The 12,682-nt window shown below is 42.0% G+C and overlaps 1 protein-coding gene across 1 annotated transcript in view; it reads left to right on the forward strand.

Annotated features, from left to right (window-relative positions):
• Positions 1-12,682, forward strand: part of SLC6A6 (solute carrier family 6 member 6) — a 107,575-nt gene that overhangs the window by 11,440 nt on the left and 83,453 nt on the right. Inside the window, exon 2 of the mRNA XM_090148260.1 lies at positions 1,287-1,382. The gene's annotated coding sequence lies outside the window, so the exon portion shown is untranslated. The remainder of the gene's footprint in view (positions 1-1,286; positions 1,383-12,682) is intronic.

Below are 12,682 nucleotides of genomic sequence, written 5' to 3' on the forward strand. Positions count from 1 at the left end.
TTGCTGTTTGCTATGTCTCTGGTGTCATTAGCAGGTGTTTCCTATCTTCATCCCCAAACTGGGGAAGGAGGCGGGGCCTGGGAAACTGCAGACTTCAACTAAGGTTCAATGAAATACCTGTCAAGTCTCCTATAAATAAAAACTGTGTATGATCTGTACCTCCCAAGGGGTGGGTAGGGAGAGGCATGCTGGAGCTATTCTATGATTCTTTCCTTCTTAAAACAGCCAACTTGCCATTGAATCATTTAATCGCTAATTAAAAATCCTGGATAAAACAAGCTGTCTACAGCTTTCTGGCAAACATCCTGCTGACTTTGGTAGGGCTAAGATTTTACCCTTTCCTTGACTGCAGAGCTTGCTTGTTGTCACTTCTTTTCCTTAGCTATTCTGTGTCTCACACCAGATTTTTCTTTCCCTCTTAATTATTCAGTTTCTTTCCCTTTTAATCATAGAATCATTCAGGTTGGAAAAGACCTCAAAGATCGTCGAGTCCAACCATGACCTAACCATGCTACCCTAACTAACAGCCCTCCACTAAATCATGTCCCTGAGCACCACATCCAAATGGATTTTAAACACATCCAGGGATGGTGACTCAACCACCTCCCTGGGGAGCCTATTCCAGTGCTTAACAACCCTTTTTGTAAAGAAGTGTTTCCTGATATCCAACCTAAACTTACCCTGGCGCAACTTGAGGCCATTTCCCCTCATCCTGTCACCAGTGAGAAGAGACCAACCCCAGTCTCACTGTAAGCACCTTTCAGATATTGGAAAAGAGCAGTAAGGTCTCCCCTCAGCCTCCTTTTCCCCAGACTGAACATCTCCAGAAATTTTCTCAAACATTATTTCACTTCAGCTCCAAAATATAGGGTCTTAACATGATGGACCCCAACAAGCAGTCTGTGACCAGGCTAGTTGTGTTTTACCCACATCCTCTTCCTCTGTGGTCTTGAAGAGGACAGGGAGTAGTTAAGAGGATATTAAGTGTTTCAGCAGCTAAAGACTTCCTCTAGCTGTGTGTGGTGACACGTAGACCTACAGGTCCACATTATCGGAGCTATGTGTTGCTTCTGATGTCTGACCAGATGGAAAGAGGTTGGACCTGGAGCATCCAGCCATGTGTGCCAGGACTGAATGCTGGGAGAAAAAGCAGAGTCTTATATTTTAGAATGCTGTCAGTAATGTAATGAAATTACTGTTCTGTTTCTGAATATTCTTCAGTGTATATTTGTCATGTCTAACCATTTGGTATTTACCAGTCATATCTTCTGCAATTTTGCATTCAGAGTCTACATTAGAAGAGACCTATTCTGATTTTGCCTGGAGCTGAATAACTCTTCAATGTACCTCCACTGTCACCCCTGCTGGCTCCCTGCTTTAAGGTAGGAATGTGCCAAGAAACCATAGCTTCCAGCAGGTTTTTGGGCAAAGTGCATTCGAATTTCTACTGTGTTCTTCATGAGAAGCTACTGTGGGTCACACAGGGCCTTAAGTTAACTGAAATTGTGTGGACTTACTGCATTCTTTGGGTACCAGAGTACAAAAATATGGCTAGTAACCAAATTCCTTACCAACACGTGTTGCCTGTAATGTTGACATGATTCAAGCCCATACTCATCAGTTGATCTTTGTTCAACCAAATCCATATCTAACACCCAGTACTGACTTGTAAGAGTCTTGTTTGCTAAGTAAAGGAACATTTGACTTTGCTGATCAGCTCTTACCTTGGTTGTTTTCCTTGGCTTTAAACTTTGAATTTTACAAGTTTTACAAGATGAATGCTCTGTTTCACTTCTTTGTGTACAGATAGAAAGAAGAAGTTTGTAAACCGTGTGCTTTGTAGGTAATATTTTTCTCCTCTGGAGTCCATCAGTGATGATGCTTACCATAAATGTATGAGACCCCATGCAGATCTTTAGGCTAGGATCTCAGAGGTTCATTCCCTTGCACGTCTTATTCTTAACATTTATTATTCTGTGTCAGAACAATGAAGAGGGCTTAGCTTGAACTTCAGGCAAATCTCACATCACTCTGCAAATGGGTTGCACGCAGGACTCAGCAAGATTTCATTCAGCCTTTTCTGTAATGTTCGTTGCAATTCTCTGGAGGCGGGATGAACAGGGAAAATTCTGTTTGGCTTTAATGTTCTGTATTAGTTAGTGTTTTGTTTTCCTTGTTCCAGAAGCTGGATGTTATCTTTGATAGCATGCCATTGAGTATAGCAATCCTGAGTGACAGAGCATCTCTTGCATGTGCTGCTGCTGATTCATTGTGTGTACTTCCTGTGAGGTAATGAAATACCTCAATCACATCAAAACTGCTGATTTTTAGATAGTAGCTGTTATGTAAATATTATATATAATGTGACAAGCTTGAAGGCCAGATTTGGATCGTAATGTTCAAGGGTGATGTTGGTGCACAGAAAAATAATCTTCTGGAGGTCACTGTAACTTCATGCAAGAGTAAGGAGAATTTGCATGATGGTAAGCTCAACATTGAGCTCTTAGAATTATTCAAGTTCAAAAATGAATAAGAAAGGTAGGAAAAAAAAACCAACCCAAACCCTACTAACAATAAATCTGTGCAACCTTAGTGTACTATTTATTATCTTCTTGTACCAAAACAAAGTTGGTGATGTACTTTGCCTTGAGCAAGCATTGGTATTTTCCAGACTCAGCAATGTGGTACTGGTTTTCAGCTTCTCTGGTCTTGCTGTTTCCTGTCTTCCTTTCCCAGACTTTGAAGTTTTTCACCTTAATTTTCCTCTTTTGCTTTTAATGGAAAAGCAAAATAAAGTTTGTGATCAGAGCCTTCTCCTGCACTAGAGGATTTTAAATTCCTAGATGAGGCTCAGCAGGAAAAGATGATAGTGTAATTTCCTTAGAAATTTTATAGTTTATAGAAGCATTTATAGTAATAAACCTTTGAACACTGAGACTCTGAAAGAGGTATCTGAACCAGCACGTTTTGAAAAGTGTTTCCTAGATAGAAACCCAGGAGGAGGAAGAGTCGCAGGGAGCACAAGCAGTGCAATCATATAACTGAGACATGTAATTTTAAGCAAAAGAATTTCCTTGTCACATTTAGTGTTTTTGTTTCTTATGACAAATTGTTTGTGTAGAAAATAAAGTTGTTCAGTCTCTGTACTGTTCCAAATTTTAAGCCTTTGGTTTTCTTGATGTGGGTTTTTTTTTTTTTTTTTACATCACTTGGTGGTGATGAGTCTATGTTCACTTGGCGTGATTGGTTAGCTCAGCCACTCTTAATGAGTTTGACCTTATAAACTATATTTGACTCAGAAAAGTCTCATCCTGTTGTTGGAAGGAGAGTCTGCCTAATTACTCAGCTGCTGAAATTTACTTCTAATGAAAAAGGTTTTGTCACAGTAGGATTCAACAGGACTCAGGTGGTACACGTTACTTATGCTTTTCTGTTTCACTGGGCTGAATCCTGCTCTTAGTGTGTCTTTTGAGTATGACAGCCATGAGTTTTTGCTTTTTTACAGGGATTGTTGTCTCTTTCTAAGTAAGAGAGCAGGCCTCAATGCATAGGTCAGAGGCATCCTTTGCAGCAGTCAGTTGGTATAGTTGGTCCAAGCTACCTTGTAGTGTAATTCATGCTGTTAGTGCCACTCGAGACTTAGTTTGAATTCTTGTTGGATGATAGTTTCTTTTATATAATGGTGGTGAGATGTTTCCCTGCTCTTCAGAGAATCTGGGTTATACTCAGTGATTGCTTGTTTTGCTGAAAAGTTAGAATTCTCATAAAATCTTTATCAACAGGTAGCTCCTTCTTCAAAAACCTGGTGCTGTCTCCCAGGGTGGAGATACCCTCTAGTATCTAGCAGATTAAAAGCAGCTGTGGTACCATTTGTTTTGTATGAACACTGGTGGGTCAGCTGTTTGCAGGAGCTTCCCACTGCAAACAAAGCCTGTGAGCTATGTTTTGCTTTTTAAATAAGTAGTTTTTTTGCTGTTAAGGAATTGCTGGAGACAGCCCTGTTCTCTTTCAGTAATAACTATAATTAATCTTGGTTATCATGTAATCCTGATACAAAATGCATCATTGCACGTTGACAAATGAAGTATTTGGCACCAGTGGTGTTTACACTTGCATTGTTGCTGTACTCCTGTGTGTACTGGAAGGTAAGGTGAAGTATTTCCTAGATTTCGAGATTATTCCTAAGAAAAGATTCATCATGGAGCTGAATTTCAGCTCCACTCTGTTTCAAAGGAGGCTTCATAATCAACACAATTACAGCAGTGTTTTATTGGATGTCAGTGGCTGTTCTTTCATTATCTTCACACTGGTTATACCTTGATTTCCTTTTATTACAGGGCTTTCCAAGTTTCTACTGTCTGAGCACTTCACGAACCTCTTTGTGCTCCTGCTTTGTGTGAACATCCATCCATCTTAAGAAATTTCTCTGTCCAAATGAAGTAGTGACAGAAGTCACAGCTGGTTAATTCACCCCACTCACTATCTTAGCTCAAGTCACTAAATGATACACAAATATTATTTATTTTTAGTACTCCTCATGGCTGTATATGTTGCTTCCACTCTTCCTATGTTCCTGGTGCTTCAGTAAGAAGAACTTAGAAAATGGTGAATTTTAGGATGTGTTGAGAAACTTGTATGGACCTTGCTTCCAGGAAGAACATACTTTGTGCTGATAAATAGCAACTTATCTAAAAAATACTCAGGAAAGTATTTCTTAAATAAGAGCACTTCTCTGGAGCTGAGCACTTGGTAGCTGGCTGTTGGGCTTTTTTTTTTGTTTGCTATTTGTTTTAGTATTTCAGCGCCCTGCTGATAGTGTTGTGAAATCCTTGCTGGGTGTTTGCCAATTAACTGAATAAACTTTTACTTGCTTGATGATTTTATAACTCCTCTGTATGAAAAAAGTTTGTCATTTGTTTGACTTCTCTCCTGCATTTTGTGTAAAAATGCTCTCACAAAGAAAGACTTTGAGACTTAAATTCTTGCAGAGTTATCAAATACAGCAATCAGAGTCTGAGCACTTAACAGAGCACTCATAATATTTTTTGTGATATTTTTAGTATTATTAAAGATAATTACTGTTGTATTATTAAATACATCAAGCTCTCTTATATTCTGTAATGTAATTTTCCACTTCACTTCCCCTATTTTTACATGTATTAATACATCTTCCAGTTAAGGTCTTTTTTCATTGCTCATTGTCACACTTCAGAAAACAACTGAGATTTTGCAAATTGGAGTCCCATAAACTGTCCTTCTTTCCAGTGGCCACCCAGCCCCTAGAAGCCAAGGGGTGGGTGAAGGTCAGAAATATGACAGTGACACCAAAGACACCAAATTAATGAGCAGGGATATTTTTTTTTGTTACCAAAGGATTGAATGGGAACAAAAAATATTCCCCACAAACTGCAGACATTTCCACTCTGTGATTGTTGGTATTATGTTAGATATTTTCAAGCATTCAGGTAATAGATACAAAATTGGATGTATGAGATAATGTATAGAAATGATATCTGGAGGCTACCTTAGCTGTGAGAGAATGGAAGAATTCTTATTCAGTACAGATGAAATAAATTTCTATCCACAGGGCATAGGCATTGAGAGGAAAATAACTTATTTGAAACCAAGGGCTATAACAGCCTAATTTTGTTCTCTAGACCCAGGTAAATTTCATCCTAACACAATAAATAAATACATAATATAAAGTACAGTGCTATTTCCTGATTCATGATCTTGTTAGACTCCAAATAAACATATATCATGCTGGAATTGCAGTAACACAGGCTAAGTACATAGATGGGGAATTGCATCCACCTACTGAACATGAGGTAGGCATACCAAAGGCAAATAATTTAGAGGAGAATGGAATTCTCCTTTAGACTCGGTGATGATTCTGTTGTGTTTTCCCTTGGAAGATGGTCCTTCCCATGTGCAAGTACTTTTAGATATTTCTTAAGCAAAAAAAAAGAAAAGAAAAGAAAAAATAAACAAATTTCAGATATTTTGCTATACATTATTGTTATTCTATAAGCTGAAAAGCAACTTCAACAAAATAACTTATTAGGATTGGATTGGGATTTAGAATTAGCAGTATTACCCACAGGGTTCTTAATCCAAGGATGGAAGTTGAGCTAGAAGGCATCAGTAAGCAATTTATGGAAAACAAGCACAAATCAGCAAGCCAACACCATAGCAGTCATAGCACAGCCTTTGCAGGGTTTGTGTGGAAGGGATTTAGCAGATGAGCCTTGGGTGGCTGAACAAGGTTTAGGGTTTGGGCCAAATCTGTAAAACTGCTTCTCACCCAGCCTTAAATCTCATTTAAGACCTTGAAATATATTCAGGGGTATTATGCTGAAAGAGTGATTTTCACACATCTAGAAAAATATCACAGTATCATGTGTTGAGTTACAGTAGGGCTCAAATGTTGCAAGTTGAGGAGGAAGATGAGAAATAAATGGCCAGTGGCTCTTTAAGAATCCACAAGAGCAAAGCAATAAAAACGAAATACAATAACTCAGATAATAAAAACATTATCTTACAGATTTCATACAAACTTTGCCTTAGGGAAGCCACCTGGTTTGTGTTTTACTGATACAGCTGTTCAGACTTTTTTGCCTTTTGCTACATGAAAAGTAGAGGAATTTGAACAGCTGTCTGGGTTAATTTTTTTAATGCCTTCAGTAAGTAAAAATAAAGGCAAGTGACATGAATAAGTGATGTGAGATTGCCTCTAAAGATGCTTTAAAAACTTTCCAGAGTAATTCCTGGACCTCATGTGCAGTGAATGAAGTTGTGTGCTCAGTAGGGGCTGAGCAGGGTAGATGCTGCTGGACAGTTTCTCCTCTCTCCATGCAGATGAGAGTTGCTCAAATTGGGGCTAACTGGCAAACTCATTTATACTGGAATCTGCCCAAGGTAACCCCGTTGGCTTCACTGAAATTGCTTAGAATTTCCATAACTGAAATTAAAATAACTCAACAAACCCAAGCAACAAACCGAGCCAACTAATTTTGCTGAAAAGCATCCGTAATTCTGTTGCTTTCCAGGGATGTACTCCTCATTGTGAAGGGAGAAAGTGAACAGAAGTGGTCAGGATGTCTGAGCAGACATCATTTCTCAGAGAGGAAGGTTATTTTTGCTCTTTTCCAAATTGCAGTGTTTTGGTGGGAGGAAAAAGCCAGTGCTGATCCGTGCTCCCTGCTGACACACAGCACACGAACAGCATCCCAGCAGGTTGAAGTCTGGTCCAGTTTGACCAGGTGATGGAATGAAGCAAGTGGGAACCGCTTTGCTTTTTGTTGCCCAGTGTTTCATACACCTCTAGCAGCAAACCCTCTTTGTTGCCAAGACAACCCCAAAGAAATCCGAAATCCAGAACAATACCCTGTGCACGAGACGCCTCGTATTCGATAGTGCGTGCGTTCATTTTGAATGTCGAGAGGAACACTGCGCTCCACATCACCCCAGGTAAGTCCAGGTGAAGGTGTAGGTGCTGTCTGGAAGGTGATAATGGCTTGCATTTATAGATTCTTTTGTCCTAGCGGCTGCCAAAGCTCCAGGGCTGGCACTGAGAGCCTGCTCAGTGTAATTCCTGCACTGCAGCACTACCTGAAGCTTGCTAGGATGCTTCCTGGGGCTGTCCCAGAAATACTCCAGGGCAGGAGCACTGACTGCTCTCCCCAGCCCCTGCTGCATGTGAGGGTGTTGCCATGAGCACCAGGCTGTCATGATGTGCTTTTGCAGTGGTTTCTAAAGATTTCTCAGGCAGCTGAATGCAAGTTAGTGCAGCCATGAAAGCCTTTTCACTTAATAATTGGGACTGGACAGAGCTGTGCTTGGCCTCTAGGTCAAAGGAAATGTACGTGTGACTTAAGCCTCTTTGCGTAAGGTCTTGGCTCCATGCAGGACAGTGCTAGAGCTTTGGGTTTTTTAATGCTTATTTATTTATTTAACCCTGGTGAATGTAAATTGGACAGAGGTCCAAGAGGTCAGATTGAACACCTCCATTGACTATTAGGGTTAAGAGATTTTTCTGTTTCTTTTTCTGTTTCTTAGAGAAATGCTACGTACAGTTTGAAAACATGTCTCACTTTTCTGAATTCTCTCCAGATCATCTTTTCCCATTTTATTGTCAGTGGTAGAAAATAAGAGAGTTTCTTTTCTTTTCTTTTCTTTTCTTTTCTTTTCTTTTCTTTTCTTTTCTTTTCTTTTCTTTTCTTTTCTTTTCTTTTCTTTTCTTTTCTTTTCTTTTCTTTTCTTTTCTTTTCTTTTCTTTTCTTTTCTTTTCTTTCCTCTTCACTAGGAATGGCTGTGTATTTACACACACAGGTGTAAATAGGTTGACAACTGGACTAGATGATCATAGAGGTCTCTTCCAAGCTTTTTGTTTCTATGATAGCATCGTAAGAGCAAACCAGCCAGTGCTTAACAGGGAATGTTGCATATTGACCATCACACTGAGAAGCTCAGAAGCAGAGCTGGTTCTGCTTTAATGGCTCTGTCAGCTTGTCCATGGCTTCTACTTTCCTGTATGGTGTAATTTCTCCCTGGCTGTGCAAGGAGCCCTGTAGATGAAACGTGGGGATGTACTTCAAGCAGCAATGCTGGAAGCAACAGTTCTGCCCTTGTTTGCCTGTGTGAAGTACAAACTCCACAATGTACCGAGAACCATCTCACCTCCATCTTCTTGAAAGCCAAATCCCTTTGGTTTCAGATGAAGCATCCCTGAGCTCAGGCCGCTGTCTGCTCCTGCTTTAACACCTCATAAACAAGGAACAAAGGAGGCATGTGAAAGAACTGCAATTTCATAAACCGTCGAGTGGGAGTTGGAGCTGTTATAGAACATCCCGTTCCAAAAGGAAACAAATGATGGTCTGATGCTGCCGGGTAGTAGTGACGTATGTGGCTGCAGTGTGAGTCAGTCAGTGTGAGATTCAGATACGGACCAAGAGGGAAAACATTTGTGGCAGCGGGACCAATCACATGCTCATAGATAGAATTACCTCAGCTCATTTTTCAGTTGGGTATTAATATATTTGCTGCGCTTCTTGGGCAGAAGGCAAATAGCACAGAGGAAAAAAGCACGTGTAGGAGCTGTTCTATCTGTCTCTTCTTGCAGCCTTCCACCCACACTCCTGCACAGGCAGTGATAATGTATCATGAGTGTTTTGGTATATCACTGTTTTGTTCAGTAAAATGGAATGCCTTGATGTTGTTATTTGTGTTCTTTGGAATCCCAAAGCATTCCCCATTCCAAAGGCACAGGTCCATGAATGGGGCAGCTAAGCAAATTCTGGGGAAAATATTTTGTTTATTGCCAAAGTGGTGTCTTGTTTTAATTGCTTACAGCTCGGTCGAATGCTTATGGTCGTTTAAAAATTAAAACTGAAGCGTAAGGAACCTTTTAAGGCTCTAAAGGAGTCTGTAGAGCTGATTTTCTGGTATGTGGGGGATGTGTCATGATGTACAAATTGTGAAATGAATTGGCTGTTTACTGGAAAGTTACCATTATCTCGTGGGTAATGTCAATCAGAGATAGGAAACTCTGGCCGCGGACTGAAGACAAGGAAGCTTCTGTAGTAATAGTACCTGGAGGTGTTTCCATCCCTGATGTTTTCACCAACATTTCGCTCTAGCACAGATCTCTCCCAGTTGTGCCCAAATAACAATTTCTGTGACTGCAGCGAGCCATACCAGGAACTGATAAGGATCAAAAACCATGAACAAAGCACCCTGTAAAATAGGAAGGACCTTCTTCTCTTTTCTTTTCTTTTTCCAATTCATTTCAACTAGCTCGGTTTCCTGATCAGCATGGCTTTAAAGAGCCACTGCACAGGCCTGGCCAAAGGGCCCAAGAGTTGTGTGGCAGAGAGGCTGATGGTGGCAACCCTGTGACAGCCACCAAAATCTGCAAATCAGTAGACTAGCTGATGAAACCTTACTTCATTCAGCAGTGTGTCTAGAATTCAGCTTCTGTGTGTCTAGAAGGAAAAAAATAAGGGGCTGTTGCTTGGCTACAGATTGTCTTAGCCAGGGTTGGAGGATAGGAAGGATTTGGGTTTAGGCAATAGAAGTGTTGTGAATAAAAAAAAGGTCTCAGAAAGCCATAGGAGCCATCAGGCTCTTGTGTAGGAATCTCAAAAACGTGTTTGACCTTTTCATGGAGGTTTAGTCAAATCTAAAGCAGAACTGCAGGTTGGAGTTGTATTCTAAGCCAAAATAGTGGGCTCTGAACAGTGTTTCAGAGAAAAAGCAGAACTCTTCTCACTGGAACTGAGATGTTTGGTTTGTGCCTCTTGACCTGTGATTGCCTCATTGTCTTACTTGTGTTCTAAAGCAATGTCAGATGGAGGGAGTTCACCTGGCACCCTTCCTTGCTGGACACTGAGATGGCTGTGCTTTTTGACACCTGGCCCTGGTGGCAAACCCCTCTGCGCCAGCACTGACCTACAGCAATGCTCAAAGAAGCAAATGGGTAAAAAAAATGCTTCACTGCAAACGTTGTCTGTAGCAAAGCACTGGCAAGCCAGGCTGGCTGCTTCTGCCACCAGGGGAGGGGACTGGCCTGAAGTGTGTACAGTGCCTATCTCCTGAAACGGCAGCACCAGAGCTGCACGAGGCTCCCCAGCTCACCATTATCTGCTGCATCCTTCTTCCCCCCTGCTCTGCCCTGGCACGGACACCCTCCCCTCTTATCACTGAGGTGGCAGCATTTTGTTTGTACAGCTGAGAGCTCTTGAGCTGACTCTGTGTGTCCTTCAAGGTCATAAAGGCATTTGATCTCCTGACCGAAATACCTGTGCCAGCCTCTGGTCAGAGCTATGGGGCTGCACTGCTGCCGGTGGAAGAGCTTTCCTGCGGTACTACAAAGCAGCTTTCCTGGAAGAGGGAATTGTTCACCGGTATTGCAGAAAGGTAATTTCAAGCCCATAAACAGCTCTTTTTGTAATCTTGGAACACAGCCGCACCCTCTGTGCCCTGGCCTCAGGTGGAGCACCAGCCCCATGGAAGGAAGAGGTGTCTGCAGCATGTGCTGATGTTCCACCACACGGTCCTGTCCCTCATACCCAGCACAAAGCCCCAAACAAACCCTTGGCCTGCTCGGCCCCACCGAGGGCTGATGTCACCGTCCTGCAGCCTGCTGGCATGACTCACAGGAGAACACAGAGGGTTCTTCATGGGCCGCAGGAAGGCAGGAGCCGCGTGGGAGGCTGTTGCTGAGGGAGGGGTGAAGAGAAGGTGCTGGAATGACCCGGGGTGCTGGAGTGGGGGGCCACACCTCAGCCCCCACCACCCAGGGTTGGAAGGAGGTCAGCTCCTGGTTGGATTTCTTTTCCCTGGGGATGTTCTGAACAGTTCTGCCCTTGTTTTCTCACAGGATTGGGGTGGTGTAGGAACGGTTTTATTTTAGAGGAGTTTCCCGTGACTCAAGCTGCCTGAATTAGTCAGGAGTAAGGGAGGGTAGCACATAGCCAGAAACAGAGCCCGGGCTCCATGAGAGCATGAATGGCCACGGCTGAGGCATGTCATTTCATTAAGGCACCTTTTTGGGGTGTCTCGCTGCCCTGAGTCCATTGATGTCTGTTCTGTGTCAGCAAAGTTGATGGAGGCATGTAGCACAGGGGCAGCGTTTCCAGCAAGGTCAAGGTGATGCAAATTACGTGAATGGGCACAAGTACAAACTAAGCTGCTGCTGTCACCAGGGGCGGGAGGCATCTCTGAGTGCCTGCCAGAGCTGTTAGGATGGGAGGATGCTCGGGCTTTGCTGCAGTGCTGACTGCCTCTTGGGAAGGACCTTATAACTTGTGACGTCCAGTTCCTAGAAGTGATGGCACCTGTGAACACACTGACATGCATTGTGGTTCCTGAGCATTTTCAAAAGCCTCTGAGACTGCCCAACAAAAAGCATTGACCACCGATGATGATAGAGTATATTATATCTAAATACATGAACCCTGGAATCAGTTATTTCCCCTTTCTTCCATCATTCTGATATAATTGGAAGCAGGAAGGCACTCACAAATTAAATGTTTCTGTGAACCAATCCAGATTTTTGCTGAGGATTCAAAACCAACAAATTGAAATAACTGGACAGACTTTGGCTTACTTATATGAAATCCTAATTTACCACTAGCACTGATTTTTCTTAGTGGTTCTTTTATGTCTGCAAGGAACCAAAGAAAACCTCTAGATTTAAATATCATTGAACAGTGGGAATTTGGAAATCCAGATTCAGCAGTGGATGTTTCAAAGCGTGATGTTAAGATTTCTAGTGTGAGGGCACATACTAGGAATCAGGATGAATAGCAAACATGCAGATTCAGTATTTAATTAGGAGTCAGATGGAATTAAAATAGACAGCTAGTTACACTAATAGAGAGGCAGACAGAAGCACTGAGCGTGTTTTCCTGTGGGTGTGAGGTCACACTTGAGTAAGTTGATATGGCTGTCAGAATGTTATGAAAATGCTCACAAATTGCAAAGCTGCCCAAATTTTCTTATGACCAGAGGTTCACGCCATGTTTACTCTTTGTGATTCCCTCCTATCACTGTCCTCTGACACAGTCAAGAAAACAGTGTCAGGTGGCTGGTATGATCGATCACCATACCAAGTGAGCAGCCAGGACTCAATAGCTGGACCAAAGGGGCAGTGAATGACTCAGAAAGTGGTGGGCCGTGA

The sequence above is a fragment of the Phasianus colchicus genome, chromosome 11 (assembly GCF_987193195.1).
Source record: "Phasianus colchicus chromosome 11, bPhaCol1.hap1.1, whole genome shotgun sequence".
Lineage (NCBI taxonomy): Eukaryota > Metazoa > Chordata > Aves > Galliformes > Phasianidae > Phasianus > Phasianus colchicus.